Below are 25243 nucleotides of genomic sequence, written 5' to 3'. Positions count from 1 at the left end.
TCATTAAGCAGAAATGGACATGGGATGATACAATTTTGATGCTGTCTTGGCTTACTTTAGGAAACATATTTTCTGTTAGAGAAGTGGTGAGAAACATGAAACACTAAGTTTGCTCCATTTGTCCCCATTTTGCCACCTTTGCTTTAGATCTCCCTTCGCCTGGGATCCTACAGCACCGATGTGTTACTCAGCTCTGGTGAGGCCGCACCTCGAGTACTGTGTTCAGTTTTGGGCCCCTCGCTACAAGAAGGACATGGAGGTGCTTGAGCGGGTACAGAGAAGGGCAACGAAGCTGGTGAGGGGCCTGGAGAACAAGTCCTACGAGGAGCGGCTGAGGGAGCTGGGCTTGTTCAGCCTGGAGAAGAGGAGGCTCAGGGGCGACCTTATCGCTCTCTATGGGTACCTCAAGGGAGGCTGTAGCGAGGTGGGGGTTGGCCTGTTCTCCCACGTGCCTGGTGACAGGACGAGGGGGAATGGGCTTAAGTTGAGCCAGGGGAGTTTTAGGTTAGATGTTAGGAAGAACTTCTTCACTGAAAGGGTTGTGAGGCACTGGAACAGGCTGCCCAGGGAAGTGGTGGAGTCACCATCCCTGGAAGTCTTCAAAAGACGTTTAGATGTAGAGCTTAGGGAAATGGTTTAGTGGGGACTGTTAGCGTTAGGTCAGAGGTTGGACTCGATGATCTTGAGGTCTCTTCCAACCTAGAAAATTCTGTGATTCTGTGATATGTGAGGATGCCCAAGCTCAGTTGTTGGTGCTGTCAGGGAAGAGGCTTGAGGTGGCTTTGAGGTACCCAGCAGTTATTACACAGCTTTGTGCTGTCATTGGGGAGAATTGCTTCAGACCTCTCTTGTTGGAGCCATTTGACTTCATATATACAATTAAACATTAATTGGAAGACTGATTGGCTAATCTTATATTTAGGAAAACTGGGATGAGACACAGAGGGCTGGTCTGGGATGAGAAACTGGGGGAACATGGATCCAGCTGTACACTTGGCCATAAATCATTTCCATATAGGGCAAATTTCTAGCAATAACCCTCACTTTTCCCTGCCAACCAGGGAAGGAAAACCCAGGTCTGCAGGTCCTCATCGCAGACTTCGGCCAAAATCCTGCTGATAACAAATGGATAACGAGGCTTTGGATGGACAGTTGGCTAGATCCACAGGTCAGCACTATGCTGAGGTCTGTAATTCCTGTTTGAAACCACACAGGAAGGAGACCTCAACCTGGGTCAGCCAATACCAACAGAATCGCTGAGGTATCCATCTGGTCTGGACATACAGATGGATATAATAACGCATTGATATGTGTGGATGATGAAGACCTGCACCCATTGATCCTAATATACAATCAGCAACACAAGAGAGGCTCAAGAGTGAACGTCTCAGAAAGAATGGTTTCAGCAGGACCTCTGTGCCAGTAAGCACTGACAGGATCCCTTCCTATTCTCATTTTTATGGGGTATGTGCCTCCAGTCTCCTTTGAAAATGGACATACGCACACGTCTTTCACAGCCTGCACAAATGACCACATTTCAGTTCTTACAGGCCAAGAAATTGAGGAAGTTCAAGGGGTCTAGAGCCTTCCCTCAGAAGGAAAATAAGATATCTTCAGCACTTCTGAAATATATATATATATTTCATATTATATATATAATATATATAATATATATATTTTATATATATACCCTCCCTCATCCAGGCAAAGCACACATTGACTTGCAAGAGAAGGAAAGGGAAAAGCCTCCAGGAAATAGTGAACGGTTTCCAAGTCTTTCCCTTGTTCATTTTTACAGACTCTGGCTTCCTTCTGGGGAAAAGAATGTCCTTTTTAAATGTGCCTGACCCTGGGCTCCCTTCCTACAAACATTTATTCCGGGAGGTAGTTTGTTTTTATTTATTCTCAACTAACAACTGGAGAAGGAGTATCCCAGAAGCCTGGTGGCCACAGGCATTGCTGCTCCCTGCTGTATTTCTCCTGTCCCTGGCTAACAGCAAATTGCCACAAAACCTCTATTTTGGGTTAGCTGGAGTAAAAGCAGAAAAAAAAATGTGCAACTCACACATCTTTTATTTTGGTCCACTCTGAAGGCATTACCTAGTTGTATGTCTCTGGCTGCATCTCCTCCTCATAGACTGAACAAGACCATTTATGTTGCCTGACACCAAAGCCATCCTGCACAGAAGAGCCCATGGCATCCTCTAAAATTTTCATGTTGCCCTGTCTAGGCATTGTCCAGAAAGCCTGCATAATTCATGCCCCATTCCCTGGACCAGTCCAACAGCATAGACTGTCACGCTCCAGTGTCCGGAGCAGTCCATGGCTTTGTTTAATTTCCCATCCTGTCCCAGCTTGCAAGATCCAAGGCACAACCTGCTCCTAACTGAAGGGAATCCAAAGCTCCATACAGCTGAAGGAGCCAGGAAGATTTTCCTCAAGGGACTGTGGCCATGCTCTTCAGCTGGAAATGGGGGTCCTCAGCACTTCGGATGCTCGGACTCAGAGCAGAGCTGTACAGCTGATGCACTTTTCACACTTGGAGCTCAACATGTGGCTGCACATGTTTGTGACTAAGAATGTGCTTTTTCTGAAATGAAACTGGAATCAATAACCAATCAAGCCAGTGTGTGCTTCTGTGGAACAGCTTAAAATAGCATTTTTCTTTTTCTTTCTTAGCAACTGCTCGCAATAAGCTCAACATTTCATTTCTTCCACAGCCCTGAAAAGAGCTCTGAGATCACATCACCGCAGTCACAAATATTCCACATCATATAAAGCCAGAGAAGTACGGGGAACTGAAAGGCAGCAGACCACGCTATGCAATAGGAAAAAAAAAAAAAAGGAAAAAAACCCACTTGTACCCATAGTGCAGCAGTACCTGAGCACTTCAAAACCAAGGAATGTGTAAATTAAGGTTGTTTGTAGAATATCACTTCACCTTCCTCTGCACATATGCATCCTGAAAGAGCTTTTAATTATAAGAATTGCATGCTAATTTTTACCACCATGCCTCTCTCCCCGCTCCCAATCCTTGAGTAATGAACAGCTATTCAATATCTTTTTTTTTTTTTTTTCTCCAGCACATGGTCTCATGCTTCATTTTTATTGCTTGCTGCTCAAACCCTGACCTGGAGTCAGAAGTCTCCATGGATCATGTAGGGATGGATTTTTTTATAGATGTTAGTCGCCTGGCCAAATTTGGGTAGGTTTTCCAAAGGAGGCGAAGAGGTCGGGTGCGTGACACTAGCTCACTGACCCTAGTTCCCTGCTCCAGAGTGCAAAGGAGTCCTCAAGGAAAGGCAGCAGCCGCTTTCCCCGAGGACAACAAAACTCATTTTTCTTCTGAGACAAGTGCAAGATAAGCCCAACGGAGGGTCCTGGGAAGGTCCAGCCCCGATGGGTCAGGTAGATCCGGATCTGAGCGTGTACCCTGTGGCTTCTTACCCGCCATGGCCAACTGTGCATTCAGCTGGTAAGACCATGTAAAATTCTGTTTTGATGAAGTGGTGCTGGTGTGCTCATGGCTGTTCTTGGAAAATTGCCTCTCAGTGCTGCCTGCACATGCAGGCTCTAACACTCGCATTGGGGTAGGCAGCAAGGTTTGAAAGAGCAGGAAAAATGTGCACTGAAACACAAATTTATTTAACAGAACTGGCTGTTTTTGAAACTGTATGAAAATAAATTGCTTTCATTTTGCTTAGGAGCAAGAGCCTGGTTTTAAGTAGTTGCCCTCATTAACCCTTTGCTTTATAACATGTGACTGCATCAACATTCAATAACCTTCCTTTGGGAAAGGGAAAAAAAAAGAAGAAGAAGAAGAAAAGAAACCCAGTCACACTGGTTGGATGGACCATCAAATATATATTTGATGGATGAAGCGGAGAAATGGAAATGCCATCTGCATTTCCAGCATTCCCCAAATGATCAGCCCACTGGGAAATTGCAAGGGAGGAGAATTTGATATTCTCTGTGTCTGCTATTCACCGTTACGCACCAAATTTTGCAGGAGATCAATACTCTTTTAACAATTCTGCCACAGATGCCAGAGCTCATTAGCAGGAGGTGAATAACCATGGAGGTCGGAAATCCTATTTTACTTGTCTGTCTGAAGGATTTTGGTCTCTTATCGCCTTAGCTGAGGATTTCATGACCAGATTTTGCAGTCCACATTGAGCTCTTACTCAGGTAAAATTTCCTTATCTAAATGAGAGTCTTCTCTGATTTGACTCAGCAGAAGCCTCAGAGTCCTTTCATCATGAGTTATTACAATTTTGTGTTGAATAAAATGTACAGGACCGCAAACCAACCAGATCATAGCTACAGATGTCACTATTTTGATGTGAGACCTGCTTATTCCGATCATCCAGAATTCCTCTTATCCTTAAATGTCCTCTCCCCCTTGAAACAACATCAAGAACAACGAAGCATACAGTCACATTAAAAAATAAAAATAAAAATTGAGTGAAACCGAATTCTACGCATGCATTCTTCCCTTGGAATTCAAACTCTTTTCCTGTGGTTATACAGATTTCTCCCCTCTGCCCCTTGCAAATGCAGATTTCACAAAACTCATGTCATTTTGGCTTGCATCTTTGGTCCAGCTCTCAAGAGAAAATATGTCTCAGAAGCCAGTGTGGTCCCAGAAGGGCTATGAATAGGATTTTTCTCAAAAGCTGGTAGTAAAATATGATACTCCCCCCTTCACTTCAGTGCTCACGTGCCCTTTAGCTCTTGGGTTTTAGGCGAGCTTTGAGAGAAGTTCATGGGACATTAAAGCCAATAACCGTTACACTAATTAGTCAACGCCAATCTGTTTGCTTGAGACAGCCAGGCTGCTTGGGTGCAATCCTGCCAGATGCTGAGTTCACTGCGATGTAACCAAAGCCATTGAGGTGACTGGGCTCCAAAAGGTCCAAAATTCTTCATTTCAAGCAGAAATACTCAACGCTGCACGAAGCAAAGCTCATGAGACCTCTCCTGCAGCAGGTGCCACCGCTTTTCCCGTGCAGAGGTGGGTAAAGCAAAACACTGCTTTCACCAATTCAGCCAAGGCACCCGCACAGGGCTGTGTCTATTCCTTAGTTAATCTGTTTGAAACTGTTGTTTAATCCCACCATAGGGTTCCCAAATGCGACAGCTTGCAACAGAGGTGACAGGAGGATATTACTGCAACATGTCGACGTTTTGCAATGGCTGGGAGCATTCCCTCCTCCTGGTCCTGGAGGAATGGCTTTTTCCCATGGATGCTTTTTTTGGATTTATTTTTAAATTTATTAAACACAATAAAATTATAATTTGTATTTATGGAGTTTTGTACAATGGAGTGGGCTTCATTTTCCAAATTTACAATGCTTTTCTGTCCCTGTAAACAATCAGGCTTCCCAGACTTCCCTAAAAAAACAGAAAATGGAAGCTTTTGAGGAATCTGGCTGCAAAATTACCCATCATTAGTTTCTCCAGAAGTTCACACTGGCCATACGCACATGTTTTGGGTCTGTAAACACAACATGTGAATGCTGGGATTGCGTGACAAAAATCTCTTCAAGAGACAATCAGACTGATCTAGTTTCATAATTATTAGTAAGATGCTTAAATAAAATAAAATAGTGTTGTGATTTCACGGGGAATCCTCTGAGAAAGCCATCTGTACATGTAAACAAAATGATCCAAAACATTCATTTTAGACAGTAAGCCATGCAAAACCTTCCCTCTAACACACACATTTGCTTTATGTGAGTGGCATGTTTTACTCACAGAGGCCAGCAGACAATCAGAAAATACAACTGCTTGGTATTTTTGCTGCTTTTATTTAAAGGGAGTGAGAAAGGGTAGAAAGTAAGGGACAGATTTTCAAGGGTGCGTGTGGCAAAATGGCTCTTTGACATTATTTATGATTTTGGGCATTTCCATCCAGATGCATTTTAAAATACTTTTGAATCCTGGGTACAGTTTGCAAGACCTATGACTTAAAGTTCTCTCCAGAAACCAAATTTCGCTTTCTGAGTTTCATAAATTTAATACTTCTTTTTAATTTAGATAGGGAGTTTTCAAATGCTTCTGGAGGATTTAAGAGGACAGGTTCCAGGGAAAACTGGGAGGCTGTGTTAACCTAAAAATCTTACATTTTGAAAAGCTCCCTCCCAGCTAAACAATTCTACATACTAAGGGCTTTTTTTTCCAGACCACTACAAATCTTCTCTTCTTGGGCTTCAAAACCCTCCAGAGGGTTTTATTTGATAACAGCCTTTTCAAATATGTTTAAGAGCTTCTCTGAAGTCTTGAAGACGTGTGTTTTCACAAGACCTGCATATGACAGAGTGTTTTGGTAGAGTGTTTTTGCTGAGGCTGGGATTCATTTAATTTAATTTTAGCCATCTAGAAGCCGGGTCACCTAGTGTGCTGATCACCAGGGCTCCCTTGTCTGGCTTCACTGGAGAAAGAAATAAGCAGCTATGGTGTCGCCCCACCTCCTGCGGATGTGTAGCTCGGGATGGGATCTATTCCTTTCAGCTATCCTTACCTACCTCTTTTACTCACTTCACCGTAGGGAGAACCCAGCTGATCTGGTGGGATGCTTGGCTCTCAGATGCCTGCTGTTGGCACTGATGGAGCTCATCCTGAGAATACCTGAGCTGTGTGATTTGGAAGGCGTTAAACACGACGCTGTGAGTTTGTGTCACTGAGCTCCCCAAATGAGTGGGCAGTTCCCAGAAGTGTACCCCATAAACAAAACATTAAATCTGTGCCCACAGCCTGATTTTGTTGTCTTCTGTGCAGAAGTGGTTTCACAACCTTCTCTTCAAGAGCACTGTGCTCATAGCTATCAACTCATGAGGACCATTTGTCCACCTACCTGCCGTAGGAAGAAACCTGCTTGAGTCAAAATCTGAAGCTCCACGTAGCATCCACAGCGAGGCAAAGCTCCGATAATGAGCTTCTGGAACAAATTGCTCCATCCACAACTGTGCTCGCTCAAATACAAGGCACACGTACGAAAGCCTGAGAAACAGGCAGGTTCTGCATTGGCAGGTGGGTACTTAAGTGTCTGACACATTTAGTCTGATTCATCCAGGAGTAAATTTGTCATTGTTGGGGCAGGACCAAATCGACTGTAGGAGTTTTATCATATGCTCACAACATCTTTTATTTTCATCAGTTGCAGCTTGGCGTGCCACAAATTAATGTGCTCATGCGTTAGGTCAGGTTTTTTTCTCTGCAGGCTATTTTAACATCACCCAAAAATGGTGCATTTTAGGAAACAGAAATCAGTATAAAAACTCCATTTATATTTGCGTCAGTGCAGCACATTCACATCTTTCGGAAAAGTCTTTGGTTGCCAAAACTTTGAGGAAAGAACTGTGACCTTCTGCTGTTTCCCATGCTTGTTGTCTAAATTAAACTTGTTGTGAATCATGTTTACAACACCCAACTTGCTTGCCTCGGACCTCTAACAGACAAAGGCTTTCAGCCCCTAATGTACGTTTCCAGATTCACCAGAGCTCACTGCCACTGTTTTCGTCACTTCCTGTACATGGAAAATGCAAAGGCCAAATTTAGAAATGGATCACAAGTCTCCGGTCAGTTTGTTTCCAAGAAGGCTGATGAAATCTGCTTTGTTATTTAGCTTAAACCTGTCTTCCCAAGCATTATCTTCCTGGAGACTCTCAGACCCGTTTCCATCCCCCAAGCTGTTAACTCCTGCAGCGTTAGGACAAAAAGAAAAAGCAAACTTTTCCTGGGGGCCGAGAGGCAGATGCAAGGTTGTAAATGTCATTTGATAGCACAAACCCTATGTATGTGAAACCAAACAGGGCTCTTCTGTGTATTTAAATCTAGAAGAAAAAAAAAATGCAAAGCAAGATATACTTATTAGCATGATAAGATAAAGAGTCTGAAAGAGTCACTGCCCTGCACATTGTACATTAATTTATGCATCCTCCTTGCTTACTATTGCAACCTTAAAATTACTGACACCATTATTGGATCAAAGAGGTTTCATTTCTTTAATATTTGGTCAAAAGCCCACTCAGCTGCTTTTGAGTTGGCAAATATGAAATCAACACATGCTTCAGATTATAAGGGCAACCACTCGTTTAAAACAGGTTTAACACCAGTGTGCGTGTAGAAAACAAATGGGGCAAAAGGGAAAAGGAACAGTCTGATAATGTCAGGTTTTCTGAAGAAGTAGGAGCTGTGGACTTAGGTATTGCTGTGGTTAGCAAAACCCTGGAGATTCTCTTTCAAGCAGGAAATACAAGGTACAAATAGCCGCTGTCCTGGAGGGCATCAGTCTGTGCATCAAGTAAAGAAGAAATAAAGTCTGGGGAGGCACAAGGAAGGTTTCATAATTCCTATTATTTAAATCATGTTTTTAAGCCTTATTTTAAATTTTTATTCTAATGGAGATTTAATTAATATATATATTTTTTTTTTAATTGTTTCTAAATCTTATTTTCAACTCCATGCTCTGCCTTGCTCTGGAGGAAGGTCTGGCATCCCGTATGGCCAGGCACACACACTGACCCATTCCCAACCAAGCCCGGGTGCTTAGCAGTGCTTAAATGAGGGCAAGGAGAAGGACAGGCAGGGAGCACACTGCGGAGGATCCTGCTCAGCACCAGGAAGAGCTGTGTCCTGAAGGAAAGGCGTCCCCTGGGCACCTCCAGCATAGCATCCTCCTGGTCGCTGTCAGATAACCTCTCTTCCCCAGCCCTTTATGTCACGCTGTGCCTCCTATTTTTGAACTGACGTTACCCGGGCTTAATCCACTTAGCCTGTGAGCACCTTCATCTGCTTCCCGCAAGCAGCGTGCGAGGCTGTGAGATCCTCCCGGCTGCACTCCCCCTCTGCCCCGCTCGGAGCCTGTATTTATAAAGAGGTGGATTAGGAACATTACAAGGCAGGTCACTGGGTGTCAAGCTGCTCTTTCAGGGCTTAAAATCCGAGGCTCGCTGAAGCTGGAGAGCTCTCCATCCTTGTGATAACAGTCCGGATGACTCTCGCATTGTACTTGCAATTTGTAAATGGGGCAGCATTAGAGGGAGCATTAGAGACACTGCTGCTGTAAACAAAGCAATGGGAGGCTGTAGAAGTGCTTTACCTTAATTTCACACAGGGGAAAAAATAAAAAAAAAAGGAGTATTTTTAAGTGCAACTCATAGCTGTTGCAAATCCACTTTGCTCCACTGCTGTCATTGAACATCAGATGATCTACACCCACCACAGTCCCCAGCCTGTAATCCCCTCTGAGCCGACCAGCCCCAAGAGCAATTATTTTGGCTGTCTTCTGATTGGTGGAGAGAAATGATATGCTCACAGTGTGGTCACCTCACAGGAAGCATGGCCAAATGCCCACTGCCCTTATAAGTGCCTCTGGGTCCCACTTGGTGATGTCTCAATGCTTGAGACCATGCATGATACATGGGGCAAGGTCAAAAGAAATTCGGACCAAGAGCTGGCTGCAGATTGTGAGGTGTGTTTGGGTTGGGCCCGTGTCTTTTAGGAGGTGCTCCACCTCAAAGCAGGGCTTTGTAAAGGCTTGTAAATCAGGAGCATGCGTTCCCCGCTGGTGTGCTGCAGGGATCAGCAAGAGGGCAAATCCCAAGTGCTTCGTCATCGTGCTGAGCTCTAATCCCATCAGCATCTCCGGCCACTCCATCAATCCGATTAAAACATGGCTGAAAGTCATAACACAGCTGGCTTGCCCACGGGGAGAGAGCCCTGGTCATTCAGGCCCAGCACCAGGCTGTTTGCAAGCAGCCCCCAGGCTTTTTTTGGGGGGTGGGGGAAGCGGTCAGAGGTGCAGACAGGGCAGCCCACATTCAGCATCACCGTGGAGATGGAGATGTAGGGGCTGTGCTTTTATCCCCCTCCCATCCTTTCACAGCCCCTGTGGTTTTAATGGATGAGGTAATTGTAGCAGTGCTGTCAGGGCACTTCGTGTTCACACCAAAACAGTTCCAGGGCCACACACGGGCTTCACCAGCATATCTCAAATGAGGTGGACTGGATTTGGCCCTCAGAACAACTCCAAGTGGCCTACTGCCATTTGGTGGCTAAGTAGGTGTTGACCTCCACAGTGTTCACAGGGGATGGCCCCTGCTTTTGTACAAAAGCACATAGAGACAAAGCCAGGTGAGCCAAAAAACACCTCTGCATGACTCCATGAGGTTACCCTCACACTCTCTATATAAAAGCACAGTGTTTTGGCAATAGGAAGGGTGTAGCTGGCTTATTTTTTTGTATTTTCTAGGTCTGTCCAAAGCCTCACTGTCCTTTCCACTACACTTATCTCCAGAAATCAGTCTACACTTCCCAGTCATTTATATTTTTTCTTATATTTACTTTCCCAACAAGTAACTGCTCCTAAAAAACATAGGAAATAAAGCTGAGAGCCTTCTCAAGATGTCATCTAAACCACAGCTTACTCCAAAAATGGCCAGACTCTACTGTTATCCATGTGCACTCATCACCCCCTCATGAAGATAGCAGCAGTCTAGTGCCTTGAGGACAGGGCTGCCTCTGCAGTATGTACGGTGACACCCACACCAGTTTGGGAAAATTATTCACGTCCCTCTTTTCCTATTTTATTTACGGAGAAATAAATATAGAACTAAAGAGCATAACTGAAAGGAGAGTTTTCCATAGGCCTGTGAACAAGCCTGGAGAAGTCACTTGCAGGGATAAAATCTCTCTGTGAATATATTCCATGGGTGGATTCAAAAGTTATATTAAAGAGATGCTCAACGTGTGATAGAGAAGATGAATCATTCCATCCAGATTCCAGATGTAATATTCACTATTACTCCTCATTTATCTGAACTTTCCCTGTGCCTTCCTTTTTCTCACCTTCTCCTTTAGTTTAAGAGACTTTTCACTGTGTAAAATTCTCTTTTACAGCTCTGCTCCATGCGTGGAGCAGGTGACCCAAGCGCACAGCGGCGGGCGTGCAGCTGAGGTTAGCCCCCGTGCAGACCCACACCCGTGTCTTGTGTATCGGGAAAAACAGCACAAATGTGTTTGATTTGTAACTTTACAAGGACTTTCTTGTTGAGGTTTAAGTTCCTTTTATTAGCAGACTTAAGAGGAAGGCACCATTAACACATAACAAAGGAGGCAGCATTAAACTATTGCCATAACAGCAATGTTTTAAAAAACCCACTACTTAGAGGTTTACAAGGTTCCTTTGACAGATTATTGCAGAAGCCACAAAATGGAAACAGAGGAGGGAACTTCTCAGCCACATTGTGCCTTTCCACATGCTTTCAGCCCTATTCGGAGGGACATTCCTGGTCTAAACACAACTGTAACCTCGCTTAAACAATTTCCTTGGCTTGAGGACGCACAGGGGTTTCCCTGCAGCAGGAGAATCCCCTGGCCAGATTTAAGACCCCACTGTGCTATCGGAGCAACACAGGAGAGCCTTCGCAGTAAAACTGAAGGAATAATTCAACAGCTGAAGCAACCACTTTTCCTCTCCCAGGTAGCCTTGTGTCAGGCAAGACTCTCTGTTCAGCCTGCTTTCTGCAGTTTTCTTTTAGTTTTTCCATGTTGTATTTTTTTTTCTAGGTATTTTGAATGAAGGGTACCCTGGCCCTGAACATCCTCCAAGGAAAACATCACAGTATTTCAACACAAGATGTCTAAATAAAATGCTATATCTTTCCGAACACTTTCATATTTGCTCTTTTTTTTTGTCAAAACTATAAAAGAAATTGAATTTCAAATTCTTCCCCCAGAGCTACCTTTAAACGAATTCTCTGTCAGAAAGTTTTCCTAGATCTGCTTATCCGATTCAATCTATGCACGCTCCTAGACCGCCATATGATAAGGACATTAGTAAAAGCTTTAAGTATGTATTATTTCAAGACATTTGCTTATAAAGTGGCGACAGTCTGTATTAGCAGCCTTTCTTCTCTTTGAGCTCTGTCTGAGCTGCAGAGGAAGGAAAGGGATGGCTGGTCCCAGAGAAGGGACACAGCTGAGCATCCTTTGGTGGTTCCCCTCCTCTGGTTCCTGCCACACACCAACATGGGTCCCTAACCCTGCACACCTGGTGAGGGACCTGTCCTCGCTGGGCTTTCCTTGCCCTTGTCCATCAGCTGGAAAATCCAGCATCCTCCTTGAGCAATGACTGAAGGTCTCCTCCCTGCTCAGCCAATGCTGGAGATGGGGGGATGCCACGGAGTGGAGGAGATGGGCAAGCATTCATCAGGCAAAAATCATTGCTCTGAGCCAGAGTCTCTGTGGGCAAGCCAGCTTTCAGGTCTATTAAACTGATTTCTTCCTTCACCACCTGTGTTTTCCCATTTTTTAGGAGCCGCCTTAGCCTTCATGCAGCATGACTTAATACGGTGCTTTTGATGCTCTCATAGATTCCACTCCTCAGACCTCGCTCCATGATCTCACCTCTCCACTGTCTCCTCTTCGCCTGATCTCTGTCTGACACAGAAAGCATCTCTTTCCCAGCCCTCAGCCGTGCTTGCCTTTCCATACATATCCTCACCAGCCTCTTCATACTTTCCAAACCCACCCTCAGTTCCCCAGCGAGACCCCCGTGTGGGCAGGTCACCACCCTCAAGGGCACCGGGTGCAACAAGACAATTTGGGTGGCCATGTGTCATCTCATGCTACTTTTGGAGGTGTTCCGTGATGGTGCTGCATGGTCCCACCACCTCATGCCCCCAAAGAAAACCCAAGTAGGACTCCCAATCTACCCAACTGGTAGAAATCCCAAGGCATACATGTTCCTCCTAGAAGCAGTGTATTACCGGCCCTGGCCCCGTGCACAGGAAAGGACTGCAACGCACCACTTCTCACCGGAGGGAAGGCTGCCTGGAACATGAGCTCATGTTTTCCTAAAATAACCAGGACCCATGTGCTTAAACTTAACACCTGAGGCAAAGCAAGAGTCACCGTTAACACTGTGCAGCCTTCAAAACAGCCCTCGCGCGCGGCATGGCGCGAGCCAGAAGCGCCGAGCAGCCAGCAGCTGCCCGGGGGTGACTAATGCCCCGCTGCTAAAAACAACTTCAAGGGGTTTTCCATGAGCAAACCTCGTTACAGGTAGAGCATTGACTTTTCACCTGCTAAACACAAGAACTCCACTGTAATGCCCACACTGCCGGAATTTTTTTCTACCGACGCATGCCACAGCTGGTAAAGGAAACCTAGCTCTTTCATAAACAATGGCAGCATCTGATCCTTGTTAACACCATTCCCAAATGCCAAAAAAATCACCCCTCCAGTAGATTATGCGGGAGTGTGGAAATGAGGGTTAAGGATGTGTTGTAGACATGGCAGAGAAGACTGGAACGTGAAGTAAGATGCGTGCGTGGACATGAATGTCTAAATTCCAAATAAAAGGTGTAGAAAATAGGGTGCTGATATGGCTGCTGCGAGAAGCATGGCATTACATCAGAATATGTGGTCCTGTCAAAAACACATAGCGCTCTCCAGCTTCACAGAAACCCAGCAAAATTCCCCAGAGCATCATTTCAGCAAGAAACCAGTAAGAACAGCCGCTGGTTCTCTTGGATTTAGCAGAGCCTCTGTCCCTTTGGATTCACAGGACCTTGCTGCTCCTCTTCTCAGGCTACCAGGCCTCCATTTCATTGCTTCTTCTTCAGCGACTAAAAGCCACATCTCCAGGAAACGGAAAGAACACGCAGCTCAGGTCATAGAGGGGAGAAATGTACACAGTGTAAATTTCTGAACTTGTTCAATTAATGTCTTGTATAATCAGGCTCCAGATCTCCGTTTTCTTACATATTTGTGGTCTGCAGTTAAGCTAAGCAGTTGAACTCTGTAATCCACCATCTGAGACATGACATATTGGTTGCCAGCCCTGACTGTCCCTGACAGGTTGATTCATCTTATAAATCATTTGGGCTTCCAGATGACATATACACTGATTTCATTTTACTTACTTTATTTTAAGACCAAGCATCCCACCGATGGGTGTGTCATAGTGCCTTCCCAATCATGCTCCTAGGAACAATACTTTCCTTGCACAAGTGTTAATGAAAAGTAAAGAGAGAGATTTGCAATTGAAATGAGACTACCTTGAGGAGTTGCCAAAATATCTATGAATAAATTCCCCCATTAGCAATGTTATACTGGCAGCTGAATTTTGTGGGAAACATATACATGCCTCTTTCTGTTTTAGGAGATCCACCTTTCCACATCAGTATTTCCTATCATAACTTCTGTTACAATATCCAAATGCTGTCCTGTGCAGCCACTATCACAAGGACTCTACCATGGATCTCCTCCAAGGAGGCTTTGCTCAAGTCAAGCTGCTGTGCAGGCTATGAGCAAGTGGTAGAAGATGTGGGACGGGCAGTGCAAGAGGAATGGATTGGTACAGGGCAGCTCACGGTGACCCTTGTCCTTGAGAAGACAGCCAAGCTTTGAAGACACTCCATATCTCTGTCCTGAAGACTCTGCAGCTGTTGAATGGGAAATGGATTGTCTGTAAAAAAAAAAAAAAAAAAAAAAAAAAAGGAACATAAGGCTTCTAAAATGTTTTTTATTTCAGAGAAGGGTCAAAAAGTCCAGCATGGCAAAAAGGCAGGATTTCAACACCTTGAAACAATTAATTCTAGTGTTCCCAAGAGATGAGAGACTGCCTTCCACTTATTTCTAATTAATTTACAAATTAGCCCACTGGCCCATAAAGCGCATCATGCACTAATTGAGCCCAGCTGCTTTATGGGAAAAGTCACAGTGAAATCTGTAGATCACAGGTACCAAAAGGAAACGTCCTACCAGGACGTTATTCAACTCCTGACTCAGTGCTCATTGGCCCTGGATGTTGTTAAAGCTAAGAACATGCTCAGTCACAAAGAATTAAGCATTTACATCAGATCCTGAGGATATCCAAAGTTATAATCAATAGGAAAAAGAGGCAGTGCCATTAGTGCCAGTGGTTACCTGGGATTTGCATCTCATGTTGATGGAGAGCCACAGTCGAGGCTTTTCCCACAGCTGGAGCACTCGTAAGATCCTCTCCCATGTGGTTTCTAAGGAGGTGTAAGCTCGCCCTGAGCTGGCACGATTACCCGTCTCTCCTCACTGAGGAACAGCTTATATTCATGAAACCTGTAGGCTATTTGTGAGACCTCCTCCCCTCTGCTTCAGATGGCAGAGATCAGCAGTGTTCAGGAGGTGCTGGAGGCAGGAGAGTGGACAGAGAGGGAGGGAGGCAGAGATTTGCACAGCCGGGCAGTGCACTGGTTGCATAAGCTTTGTATCCATGGGAAATCGCACTGAAACCTTGTTGGAAGAAATATAAACACATAGCCTTTTAGGACTAAAGTCGTTTATGCAGAAATTTCCCCCATGGTCAGGCTATTTCATAATTATCCACGCTGGGATGTCTTGCATTTTCCTTTGAAGCATCTGGTTCTGGGCATGTCACCATTAGTCTGATCTAGCAGTTCCTATCCTTATATAATAACAAGCCGTTTCATGACTATTTCACACAAAATGTCTCTCTCTTTTTTTTTTTTTTTTGCCCACTAAATGACCTGGAACTAGAACACAAACATTCTGTTTGCACAGTTTTACATAACATTTGCCATAGTTTTCACACAACGCTATTAAAGACTAATTTGTTTCTGTTCCCAGGCTGATGGAAAGCAGTTCTTTTGGTAGCTCTATTGCGTCAGTGTTCTTTGAAAATGTAAATAAAGATACTGAGATAAGACCCGTCCAACTACACAGCCCTTTTTCTCTTTATGTTTACCACATACCTCAAGCTAAATAAAGTTATTCTTTGCACTTGATCTGCCCCAGAACATGCTCGACTAATTGATAATCAAATTTCCTTTGATATCATGATCCCTCGCCAACATATTATTGCCACAAGCAGCATCTAAGAGGATCCACAGCAACATTTTTCAAGAAGACATTCTGAAAAATGACTTATTCTCCCAACTACCACTTTGAAAAGCAACTTAGCTCCTTAGGGATGGAGGGAGATTTCAGGGAGATGTAGATTCTTGATCATTTAAAGGCCAGCTTGGAAAAAAATGAGTTTCTACTTAGCAGACCTTTCAATAGCATTGCATTGGCAGCTCCTATTGATCTTGATGGAAGTGAATCACCTGTTGAAATCTGACAATCTCACCAAGCACTCATCTTCACCTTTAGGGGTATAAAACAACTTTGCAATCTGATTTAAGGATGATTTTCTCAACAGGCTTCACATCTTTCTCACTGGGTAAAATATAGGAGTGTTTTCTCCACTTGGTTCCCTTTGGGTTGGTGAGTTGGAGGTCATTTTGCACGACAAGGATTCCTCAATTTCCTGAATTTTCAATAGACAGTTGTACTAAAAACAACTATTTTGCAAAACTGCCCTTTGTCTCTTTGGAAAAGATGGAGATATACCCCACTTAACATGCATACTAACCTCTGCATGTGCCCAATTTTGAAAGAGTAGGGAAATTAGTCAACCAAGCACCTCTGATGCTGCAGGTACAGAATGGATCCAACCCCGTATTGGGCTGGACACTTTGGCTACACTGACACGTATCCCCAAAGTATTTAAATAAGCCTAGCAGTATGGATTCCTGAACTCAAGTCATCAAATGACAGAGCCATGAAGCAGGCGTGGTGGCAGAAGTTGCCTACAGATAAATGGAAAAAGGCATTGGCAATTTCTGTTTTTGCCTTTGTCTCTGCCTGCTTTGCTAGCTTCTTCCCTCCTGGGCTTTATTTCACCAGATGTTACATAAGGACCTTCCAGTCTCTGAAGATGGGAAATCCCTCCCTATTAGACATAAATGATGATGTTTTGGGGTTGCTGTTTAAACAACTGCTACAGTCCTTGAAGATTTGTACGTAAAATCCCAAGTAAACAGTGCCAAGAAGCGCTAAGTGTAAAAATATGTGAGGATAAATGCAAGAAATGCAGGGGAAATGGTTAAGAATCGCGTCAGATTTTTATGAAGGCAGATCACAAGGCATACAACACAAAGTTACGTGAGTAAAGTAGCCTTCAGAAGGCCACATGAGCTATCTGCTGTTTATAGCACAATATGAAACGGCAAAGCCACATTTCAAAGGGAACACTGTATAAAGCAAATTGACTACTTGCTCAGTCAATCTTTCTTCTGACATTTCTTGTTTCCCTCTGCCCTCTTCCCCTCACCCCATGAATTTTGATAAGCCTAAAGAAATGTCAGTTTGGCATAGCTACCTCATGCTGGACCCCAGAATTCCTACCAAAAACACAAAGACCAGTCAGATGAGAAAAAGAGAATATCAGTCACGGGTACAAGAACAAGGCCTCCTTCAAAGTGAGAGGGTATTTCAGGAGCCACAGAAATGCCCCATAAACAGCTTTGCATCGCACACACCGTGACAACAGGTTTCTGGAGGCAGAGAAGCCCAGAGGGGTGTTATGCCCTCAAGATGCTACTTGAAGCAACAGCCAGCCAACATTGCCATTCCCTGGTATGGACTGCTGATGGACATGTCTTCAGAGGAGCCTTCATATTAAAATAAATAATAAATAAATGAATAAAAAGAACTGTTCTCTTCCCACCATGTCCCCCCCTGGAGTGGGTAAAAACCCTGCCAAGGGTCTGGCAGCAGAATTCGCTCCTTGCCTTGGGAAGCTGAGGCAGGGAACCCCCACTGCTCCCCTTTCTCTGTTATTTGGAGGCTCAGGAGGATGAGGGCCAGAGGTCTCAGCCACCCCTTCCCAAACATCACCAGGCTCCCTAGGGAGGAAAGCATCTCCCACCAGCGTGGTAACCCAGCCAGCAATCATCCTCACCCAGCTTTATCAGGACATTTAATAAACAGCCCAACAGCTGCTTGATGGTATCAGCTGGGATGAAAGTACTGGACATTTTGAGCAGGATTTAACAACGTCTGTGGCCTCCAACAATTCGTTATTTCTTTAGCACATGCGGAGCCTGACCCCGCGCGCATTCTTCAAATCCCTTTGCTCTCTTCCCCTTCTTTTCCTGCTCCCAGAAAGGCCACAGGATGGAAAAAAAAAATTATATCCAAGGGGAACTAGTATTAAATTATAAGTAGCAACAACCAGGCACTTCATCAGCATGAACACAGTATTCATAAATCTTTATCACCAGCAATTTTTTTGCATATCTGGAATCCACTATGCTGCAAATTAGTCCCATTTGTCCACTCAGTGCTAATGCCATTAAATTCAACCTCATTTGCCAAGCACGTGAGGCCAGAAATCCCTGGACTTGTTAATTTTTTCAGATGAAAAAAAAATAAATAAAGAAAAATCATCTTGGTTCCTAAGCTAAATTTTTATGGAAAGAGATTGTATTGTAGCTAGAAACTACACCCTTGTAACTCGAAGGAAAATTAAGACCAGACCACCCTTTGTTTGGGTTGGCGCTGGTGGGCACTTTAACACCTGTGTTATTTTCTTATGCTCCGAGAACAGCCGCTCATTCCTTTCCACTCCAACCCAATATTTTTCACCTCTGCCTCTGCCTGTGTTTGCCACAGAAATTTCAGCGTGGCCGGGGTGACTGAACATACAATTTCTCTCAGTTTCCCAGAGACTGCTCTGAAAAGAGGGGGTCCTTTTCTTTTCCCCAGAAAGGTAACTTTGAGCACAGGCAAAACATTCTGAAAGCTTAGCAATGCTGGCAAGAAAAAAAAAAAAAATGTTTTCCTGAAGCTCATTATTTTCTTTCCCTATTTCTACCAGTCCTGCCACCACTTAAGGGTTCCCCAATGAAATGTGACTTCTAATTTTAATTTTCCATTTTTGAAATGACTTCAGTAAAAAATGTATCTTAGTTGACTGTGGCTGTTAAAAAGTTCAGGTCTTCACCAAAGGGTCACTGCAGGAAAAGATGAATATGAAATGGTTACAGAGCTGGTTAGAGCATAAGCAGTGGTGTGCATCTCTGAGATGGGAAATACAAGATGAAACTACATGCTGAAACTGCACAGAAGACAAGAAAAAGATAAAAGAAAAAGGAGTGCACCCTCTCCCTTCTATTCTGCATCCTGTTTGGTGAGGAAACCTCTGTAGGGTCAAGCAGGATGCCTTAAAATGGATATTGGTCACAGATGCTGTGCAGCCAGGAGGCTGAGCCTTGGTAACGAAGCATTTCCCAGCCTCCTGTTGTGTTTAAAAGGGAAGACAGCCATCACAGGTGACTGAGGATGCTATCAGGTCGGTGAGATGTGTACGGCTGCTGAGAACAACCACGGGTAACACAGGCAAGAAAACTCCTCTTGAAAAGCAAACGCTCTTCCCTAGGGGTTTGGCCAGCTCCAGCAACCAGAGTTAAGACACCCTGCTGCCCACTGCCAGCCCTGGCTTGTTCCCAGTTCTTGGGCACCTCTAAAACGCAATGCAGGTTCATGCCATACCCAGCAAAGCCCCTCCCTGTGCAACAAGCGAGGCCAAGCATTGCCCATCCTTCTCCAGGATCATTTTTTATCAGGTAATTCATGCAAAGTACAACCCATGGGGAGGACCTTCCTGAGATTTGGGGCATTTAGTGGAAAACCTCTGCGTGTGCACCACGTAGCCCGTAACTTCTTCCCACAACAACCCAAACCCATCCATCCGCGAGCTCCCTGTGCCCCAGGGATGCTGGACCCCAACACCAGCACCAGCAGGGCTGGGTGACCCTGGTAGAGCACAGACAACCCAACCTGGCTGCTGCTCACACCACCCCGGGGCCCTCTGCTTTGTGGCACATTTCCCTGCTGACACCAGGGCTGCACTCCAAGGGCCGTGTCTTTGGTAAGTATTTTTGCAGCAATAAAGCAGCATTTTCACTGGGCAAAGCTGCACTTTAATAGTAAGTGGAGAGGACTGTTAAAAGCTGCAGCAGGCCCCGTTTGGCGCCAGACATTTCTTTTTTTCTTTCTTTCTTTTTTTTTTTTTCTTTCCTCCTCCATGTGTACCACATATGCAAGTACAGCTGAGAAGCTGACATAGAAATTTAAAGAAAAAAGAAATGGAGAGAGAGAGAAACCTCTGAAGCTGCCCTGAGAAGGATGTTCTGGGCTTTTTAACTCTGCTTTTGCAAGAGCTGCAGAGACCCCAGAGATCCCTTATGTCTGCACTTTTGTATTCCCTCCTTGCAGGTCATTAATAACACAGGCAACTGCGATGGGGGTGTAGGGGTGAGAGCTTCCTCTCCTTGTGGCCTCCCTCTCCGCAGCCCAGATGCTGTTTGGTGTTTTGGTCCTCTGCCTCCATGGCAGACAGCACATGGGCAGGTGGATCCCAAAAATACCAGCCACTCTTTGCATGGGTTTGCATCACCACGGTGGGTCTGGGACAGCAGAGTTGGTCTCCAATGGGTCTCTCATCCCAGCACCTCCTACAGCCCCTCCACTTCCATAAGCCCAGGGACACCACCTGCTCTTACCCTCAAGAGTTCCTCCTAGCAGAGAGCAGGGCAGGAGGTGGCCCGGGGCCCAAACCCACCTCCAGGCTGGATTTTATGACCCAGGTACAGCCACAGACATGATGGGGAAGTCACTCTCATGAGCTCCTTCTTGAATCTTGGCTGAAGAATTCATCGCCCTTGGGTTCACAGGTGGCATTTGGATGGGCTTGCCTGTGTCCTTTGCTCCCTGCTGTTTATGAGCAATACTAAATCGCTTTTCTTCATACGGCCATGTGAAATCTGCCATGAAATAGTCTCTACACAAGTGCAAATGTTCCTCAAACTCCTTCGTTTTAGGACCTGAAGCCCCCTATATCCTCACCACTTTGTTTTGTAACCAAAAATAAGTTATTTAACCAGAAAATATGAGGAATACATAGTCTGGGAGGAATGAACGTGTATTTATACATGTATTTCTTTATTTTAGTTCTCTTGTCACCCTGGAGAACTCTTTGGGATTGGGTGAGATCCTTGCAGGTATCCAAAATCCTCCTTTTGAAACCTCTGGCTTGCTCATCAAGTCTCCATGTGTCTGCCCTAACTCACTTTGCACTAATGATCATGCAGCTAATGCTTTTCACCCTTGTTTGCTGTGCCCTCCAGCTTTACAACTCCTCTAGCATGGCCTTGCAAGTATTTGGTTCCAGTGTTCAGCACTATCACACTGCCAGACACTAACTTGGAAAATCAGACAAAGCAAGGGCAGCTTTAATATTTCCACCCCCATTTCACAGCTAAGCCCAGAGAAATCATGGGGAGACCTTAGCATGCCACTTGAAAGGACACAAACTGTAGCATGAAAAGCTTTTTGTAAAAAAAAAAAAAAAAAAAAAAAAAAGCCACCAAGGATGCCTCCTTCCCCCATGGAAACCCTGATCTCCCATTTCCAAACGAGGAGCAGGTAAGAAAAGGAGATTCACGGCAAGGAGCAGAGCTGAAGAGTGATGGATTTAGGCAGTGAGCTGTGACAGGGAAAGGTATTTTTCACAGGTTAACCGATTACCTACTGAAAAACATCATTTTTCATCCTTTTTGACCTTTGCTTACATTTCAGCAGAACAATGATGCAGGAGATGATTCTCCTACAGAGAATGAGTTTTCTTCATACAAATGCCGTGCCATAATAAACTCCCCGCTTTATGGCATTTAAGTTATTTTTTTCTATGGGGAAAGTTAGGCAAAATATTCAAAAACCTACAACAGTGAATCTCATTTTCATAGCTTTTAGGAGTTTTCCTTGAGCAGAATTCACTATAGCATCTTATAGGGTAGACGAAGGTAAAAAAGATTGTTTTGCTATTGAATCCTTTAGGACACCTTCTGCCAAACCTCTTGAACACGATTAGACTTTGGGAGACCCAAATGTGGCCGAGTTTAGGTGTGCTGCCCAAAATGATGCTCTAGGATCACTCCAGGGCTGTTACCGTGTGTCTGCCAGACAATGGAGCTGATGTGAATTCGCCGTTAATTGGAGAGCGGGGCTTGGCGTGCGCCAGACTAAGTGATTTACTCCCAAAGTGCTGTTATTATGGCTGCAGCCTGCGTCTGGTTGCCAGGAGACCGTCCTTATCGATGATTCGAGTTTTCTCCTGATAGCAGGGTAAGTGGAGAGCACCTTTATTTTTCTCTCAGCAGTTGTCAGGAGAGACTAGTTTATAAGAACCGCTGCAAAGGGAAGAAGCGTCGCTCCACAGCCAGGCAATGGTTGAGCTGGCACGTTGGGTTAGGCAGGAGGGGTATGTTATCCCAAAGGACCAAAAATTATTTTAGAAAATGGCATTTCAGCCCCATTGTTCTGCCAGGGGAAGAGGAGGAAAAAACTTTCCCATCGAGTGGGAAGGCATATCTGACAACGAGCATATCTAACAAGCAACAAATGCTAAGGAGAAGGTCTCTGTAATGTTTCATTAAAACCACAGACACATTACCGATGTGGACTTCGGGCTGCAACTCATTAGTAAATGAATTCTATCTGTGACAGCCTTGTCAAACCCGAGCTTTACTGATTACATTTGGCTTTTAGGCAGTAATCCCCGGGGAAAGTGATTTATTTCAGCACTTGATGAGTTACTCCATAGATGGTAGCGATAATGACATTATCTTGACATAGGTTAGCATTTATAGGCCTCTTGGAAGGAGCGAGTGTTCAAGGGGGATTTAAACGAGGACAGGAGGCAAGCCAGGCACATTGGTGCGAGGATATTTAGAAATGCTTGGGGAGCATGGCCCACCTGTAGTAGCAAAGTGTTTTACAAAGCTGGGCTCTGCTCTACACCTTTACGGGCCAAAGCAGAGGTGGACAGATCGGAGATGCCATCACCAGAACAACCCAGAAGTCCCAGCAGAAGAAGCCAGAATAACTCCTTGTAGTCCAGATATGAATCCTGCTGAAGGAATTCATGCTTCAGCCTCACACACCTGCTGGGATAATTCACGCCATTCAGACCTGGTGGCCCAGACACTGAATGCCCTTCTCACCCAGCACGACAAGGGATGGGAAGACCCCAGGTTCTTCCAGTTTGAGCTATGAAGGTGCTCTTTGTGGTGCAGGAGACAAAGTCTGAGCCGAGGCTGTTTGGAAACCCTTCCATTTGAGAAGTCTTTAACCAGAAAAATTGAACTGGGATCCACAGATGCTTGACAACCCCTTAGCAGATCCCAAGTGTGCCTATGAAGGTTTCTGTCATCATCTACCTGGCCTAGCGAGTCTTCTTCTGCTCAAGGAAGTGCAGAGTGAGCCACCTTGGGTCTGTCATGGCCATAAAACTGAAGCATTAGTGCATGTGAGGACTGATGCACTCACAATCCCTAAGACAACATCACGCTCTCGATTCATCTTTGCAGAAAACAGAGCAAAAACTCACTCTGCGGCAGCAGCATCTGCAGGCCCTTGTGCAAATTCAGGTGATGGTTTTATGCCTGCTGAAATTGTTCTGTCAATTTTCACCTGAGAATATGTCTTTCAAAGGGCAGTGAACATGCACCGTGTCATACTGATCCAGCGTTGCCCTAGCTGGAGCAGTGAAAGCAAGAACAGCTTATCTTTTTCAGTAATTAACTCTAATCTGAGAAGACATAGGTGAGTAATTGCAAAAATCAAGGCTATTACACTCCCAAGTAGTAAAATGTAATTTGCTTTTTTTTCAGCTCCAGTGTTCGGTTGGACCACTAAGTTGCTTCTGTTGCAAATCAGAAGTATAACATGATTAAATATCAAATATGCTGTTACTGTTTTTAAGGTAATCGCGCCTTTTAATATCCCAAGCAACATCACACCAAGCGGGTTTGAGACAGAACACGAGAAATTCAATTACAATTTTTAGGGAGGCACCTAAACCCCAGGCAGCAAACGACTGGATTTCAGAAAATCACATTTTGTTGTTTAGGGAAAGAGGCGTAGGATAATACATGTCCCGAGGGACAGCACAAGAGCAAGGCCCTGCTGGGCACCAGCTCCTGCACTCCCAGGAAGGCGGTCTAGAGAGCAGCTCAGCTTGCAAAGTAGTCGAAAGTGCCCTGTGTGAATTAAAATGAAAACTATAAGGCTAAATGAAGTGAATTGTTTAGCTATAAGGCCAAATTAATGAATAGTGCAGAGAATAATACTTTTCACCATGTAACCATATTAATATTAATTTCCACACACACTGGCGAGACTCGAAAACAACGCGGGCCGGAGCCACTGGCAATACATGGCTGCTGTGCCATTCCCAGCCCGCCTGTGCTGAGGACAATGCAAAATACGATTTTATTAAGCTTTCCTTCTAATTTCATGGCACTCAGCGGTGTTTGTGACTGCGCACAATGGGAGGCACCAGGCCAGAGACTGCGCTGGCACAAGCGGGGCCTGTTCCATTGACCCCAGCAGAGCCGCGCTGATTTACACCAGCTGAAATCCAACCCTTAACTTCTGCCTCGGAAGGATTAAGCCTTAATTACTTCTTTATGGTTGACCCACGGCACGGGGATATCCCAGCATCGCCAACCCCAGGGTACCCATCTCTCAGCTGCAGTAAATGTCCCCCTTCATGCCAACCCCACCGCAGCGGCTTGGCAAAAAGCACAAGTTGTGCATCAGACTGATGGGCAGTCTGGTTTAGCCAAAAAAAGGTTATATGGCAGGGATTTGGGAGCTACAGGGCGCTCCTGGAGCTTCCCAATGCCCACCCTGGTGGGGACAGTTTTCGTGCCCAGCCCCACCAGACAGTGGCCCCCAAAACCCAGCTGGGAACGTTCCCCGTAGGGAAGAGGTGTTTGACCCCTCCAAGGGGTTGTGATCCTCCTGCTCGAGGGGTCGTCCCTTGTGCTGGCTGTGCTGGAGGAGGGTCCTTGCCTGCCTAGCAGTTCCATGAGCATGTTTTGTTCATCATTCCCTAAAATCTTCCAAAGCTATGAGCAAGAGGGAGGCAGGGAGCACTTTCCAGGGGATGCTTTAACCCCCAGGTCCTGCTGCACATGGATTGCTGCCCTATGGTCAGAGAGACTTAAAGCAGGCCCTCTGAGGACGTCAGAAAGCAAATCATTTGGGGCTTTAGAGGTTAAAGCACAGACACTTCGGATTGCTTCCGTCTGCCAGCATCGAGCAGCGGCCTGCCCAGTTCCCAGCATGATCCATTGCCCATGGGAAGCGCTGCTGAATGAGGACACGTCGCCACGCTGTCCTGCACTCACTGCAGCTTGACAAATGCTTATAAGCAGCATCTTACATAGAGCCCATTGTAGGGATCGTGCCTCAAGGCTGTGTCCTTTCTTTCCGAGCAGAAGAGGCTGAAAGCATGCATGGAAACTATTTCTCGCTGGGCACATTGGTGCAGAGAAATCCTACA

The 25243-nt window shown here is 45.1% G+C and overlaps 1 long non-coding RNA gene across 1 annotated transcript; it reads right to left on the bottom strand.

Moving 5' to 3' along the window:
• Nucleotides 1-11045: 11045 nt before the first annotated feature.
• On the bottom strand, nt 11046-15478 carry LOC309878582. Its single transcript, XR_014317584.1, has 2 exons — nt 14938-15478; nt 11046-14476 (listed from the first exon to the last, which is right to left on the bottom strand). It is a non-coding gene; the product is annotated as an uncharacterized lncRNA (long non-coding RNA).
• Nucleotides 15479-25243: the final 9765 nt, after the last annotated feature.

Source organism: Aythya marila (assembly GCF_965140915.1).
Source record: "Aythya marila genome assembly, chromosome: 1".
NCBI lineage: Eukaryota > Metazoa > Chordata > Aves > Anseriformes > Anatidae > Aythya > Aythya marila.
Note: the sequence above shows the minus strand (reverse complement) of the source record. Positions and strands in the feature narration are given on the sequence as shown.